Source organism: Capsicum annuum, unplaced genomic scaffold (genome assembly GCF_002878395.1).
Source record: "Capsicum annuum cultivar UCD-10X-F1 unplaced genomic scaffold, UCD10Xv1.1 ctg51847, whole genome shotgun sequence".
In the NCBI taxonomy this organism is placed as follows: Eukaryota; Viridiplantae; Streptophyta; class Magnoliopsida; order Solanales; family Solanaceae; genus Capsicum; species Capsicum annuum.
The window spans coordinates 9,534-13,145 of NW_025859824.1; the positions used below are offsets into that span (position 1 = coordinate 9,534).

At 39.7% G+C, this 3,612-nt stretch overlaps 1 long non-coding RNA gene across 1 annotated transcript; it reads right to left on the bottom strand.

The window, feature by feature from the left end:
* Positions 1-899: 899 nt before the first annotated feature.
* On the bottom strand, positions 900-2,926 carry LOC124892905. Its single transcript, XR_007050465.1, has 4 exons — positions 2,764-2,926; positions 2,563-2,617; positions 2,043-2,101; positions 900-1,190 (listed from the first exon to the last, which is right to left on the bottom strand). It is a non-coding gene; the product is annotated as an uncharacterized LOC124892905 (long non-coding RNA).
* Between the last annotated feature and the right edge of the window lie 686 nt (positions 2,927-3,612).

Here is a 3,612-nt window from a genome sequence, read left to right on the forward strand (position 1 = left end):
AATCGGTGTGCTATAGCCCACGATTTTTGGGGTGGGCCCAGGGGCTGGGCGTGATCTTGGCTAAAATTTGACCGGGCTACCCCAAATAAGCTGGGGAGCGGCCTAGTCTGAGCCATTGTGATTTGTTGGGCAGTTTGGGTGGTCAAACAGGCTAAACGGCGCGAACGGGCCATTTTTAGGCTAAATTGGTGTGTTATAGCCCACGATTTTTGGGGTGAGCCTTGGGTTCGGGCGTGATTTTGGACAAAAATTGATCGGCTGCCCCAAACAGGCTGGGGAGCGGCCCAGTGTAGGCCATTATAGGTTTTTTGACGGTTTGGGTGGTCAAACAGGCTAAACAGCATGTACGGGCGGGTTTTAGGCCAAATCAGTGTGCTATAACCCACGGTTTTCAGGGAGGAGCTTAGGGGTCGGGCGTGATTTTTTTTCAAAAATTGATCGGGCTACCCCAAATAGGATGGGAAACGGCCTAGTGTGGGCCATTGTAGCTTTTTGGGTAGTTTGGGTGGTCAAACGGGCTAAACGGCGTGAACGATCCTTTTTGGGTAAATATGGTGTGCTATAGCCTATGGTTTTTGGGGAGGGCTCAGGGGCCAGGCGTGATTTTTGTAAAAAATCGACTGGTCTTCCCTAAATAGGCTGGAGAGTGGCCTAGTGTGAGCCATTATGGTTTTTTGGGCGGTTTGGGTGGTAAAATAGGCTAAATGGTGCGAACGGGCCATTTTTGGGCCAAATCTGTGTGCTATATGTCACGCCTCAAATCCTATTGGGGCGGACAGGCACCCATAGCCGTGAAGGCCCGAAAGAACCAACCCATAACCTTGGAATTCACATGCATGCACCTATAATAGGGAAAGGTTTTGCCATCTACGGATATAATGCCTTACTAAAAAAAAATATAAATGACAAGCCCTAAAACTATATACATAATAGACTTGGATGTTGGGGCCATAACATCTACAAGATAACACACTACCATGCTTAACTTTACATTGGTCTACAAAACCTCTAGATGATACATAGAACTTAGCTATGGTTGGGACAAACCCCCGCCATATTTTTAACTTTTATACAATACCAAAAATATATAGAACCGACTCGGAAAGCCCCGAAGTAAACTGGAGCTCACCAATAGTAGATGGATATCCTGGGATCCTACTGAGGAGGCGTGTTTGCCGAAGCACCTGTTCCTGTAGCATGAAATATAGGTCCCCCATAAGGGGAGTCAGTACGAAAATATGTACTGAGTATGCAAGGCATAAAAGTAACAATACAAGATACGGAGGTTCAATAAAAATCTGGAGCAAGTGTAAAAATAGTGCTACAGACCACCTTTACATTTACTTGTGGAATAGGGTACATTACATTTCTTTCCTTATTTTACCTTCTTACTTCATTATCTTTGTAATCCATATTATACGAATGACCAGCTGATCAGTAGTAAATAAAAAATCAGGATCGGCCCATGCTAGGCTTATGCCCCTGAGCTGCCACCTATAAATAACCATTGGGATCAGTCCATGGTAGGCTTACTCCCCTGAGCTTCCACCCACATATAAAGTATCGATATTGTCCCATGCTAGGATTATGCCCCTGAGCTGTCACCCGTTTTACAGATTTCCATTACTTAGTTTAATTAGCCTTTGAGATTGTTACTTCGGTGGTCATAACATTATGGTACCTTGAAACAATGATCTATCAATAAGAGACATGTAAATAGGCAATCAATGCAATAACAATAAAGTAAGGAGGTGTTGGCACGCTAATGAAGTGTTTAGGAGCTAAAAATAACACATGGGTCTTATTTGAGTAACCGGAGAAATTCTGAAATTTACTAGTGAAAATAGACATGTAGGATTGGTAGTAAGCATGTATTGAGGTGTTTTAACTAATTAGAGAGTGGGATCAAGTTCATTAGTAACATGGGATATCATACGGTGCTATTATGTATCACGTGTTATAGGATAATCTTGGAAGCTTGCTCGATGGAACAAGTATCCGTTTTCATGCCTAGAGCGCAAAATAGAGTATGCCTTACATACCTGGTTGTAAAACTCCAATACCAAACCAACTCGACTCTCCGCCATTTTAGATTACTTATCTACAATAAAATATATGGCAAACTAACATTAGCAACCAAACGTCATATTTTGGCTATTTAACTTCACCAAACTAGTGCCCGGGAAGTAAGCCCTTAATTTATCAATAAAGGATGTAAATTTAACCCTCTTATACTCCAATTACATCCACATACCATACATATTCATATAATATCCCCTGACACAACTTTGGCTTCATTACACCTCCCAACTAAGACACAAAGCGAAATGAGCAATAGACGTACACAATCATTAATTCAGTGGTGAATCACCACATCCATATTTTATAGTTCAATACAAACTAATCACACCTTTTCCGAATAGTAACCGGGCAGCCCCCAACCCAAACACACAAAACAGTCCGCAACAACACTCCAATCATCCTTTAATAGCAACAAAATATGTGTAATCCTCCATCAACAAATGTATATGGAAAAAGGACAAAAGTGGATAGCAACCATACCTTGATTTCCTTGGTAGTTTAGTCCTTAATGTGTATTTCTTCAATAGCTTAATCGCTTCACACATACACCAAAAGAGAAAAGAGAAATCCCTTAATAACTAAGAACAATTGACTATCAAAACTTAAAGAGAGGGCTGTCCGGAAATTAATCTTGAAGAACACATAGTTTCCTTAGTACAAGCTCATGAATTATTCACATACCTTTAGCTTGGAAGGAAGGTAAATCCCAAGAACCCTTGTGGAACTATAGGTTTACTTCATAGCCAAGAGAGAACAGGAGAGAAAAACCTAGAAAGCTGAAATTTTTGTCTAGGTTGAAATGAGAAAAAATTGCTGATTTCCAATCCATATATAGAAGCTGCTATTTGACGAATTATTGACTATTTTTGGTCTATATTTTGTCAATTAAATGATGTATATACTTGCCCAATATATTGAGCTTTTGTGGATCCAAAACTATTGGGCCTTTGTTGCCCATTCTCCTTCTTTTCTTTCCTTTAACTTGGGTCAAAATTAATTCAAGTAGGTGGTAGTGTATTTGGCGCAATAAGTTGGTCAAAGGAAGTATTAGTAGGTTATTTACATACTTATTTAATTCATAGTTGGGCTAAACTAAAATGAGCCTTTGTAGCTTTGAGTGTTGGGCTTTTTTTTATTTCCTTCTCTTTTACTTAAGTTAGGCCCAAATGAGTACCTTAACATAGGATCAAATCTGGTTCATAACCTTGGGTCCATTAACTTCGTATAAATATCTCAAGTAAGTGATCCACCTACTAGCTTAAGTAAGTCAAGAAAGCACCTTAACAAAATACTCAATTTTTAGTTCTTAACTCTTTAATCTAATTTGAAATTTGTATATACTTGGTCACATTAAACCACATGGGAAGTATTTAGAACTCCATCTACACCACAAATATATATCAAGTTCCATATAAATAGAACAAGTACACACAAAAATATGGGGTGTTAAACTATAGCCCATGATTTTCGGAAAGGGCTCAGAGGCCGGGCATGATTTTTGCCAAAAATCGACCGGGCTGCCCCAAATAG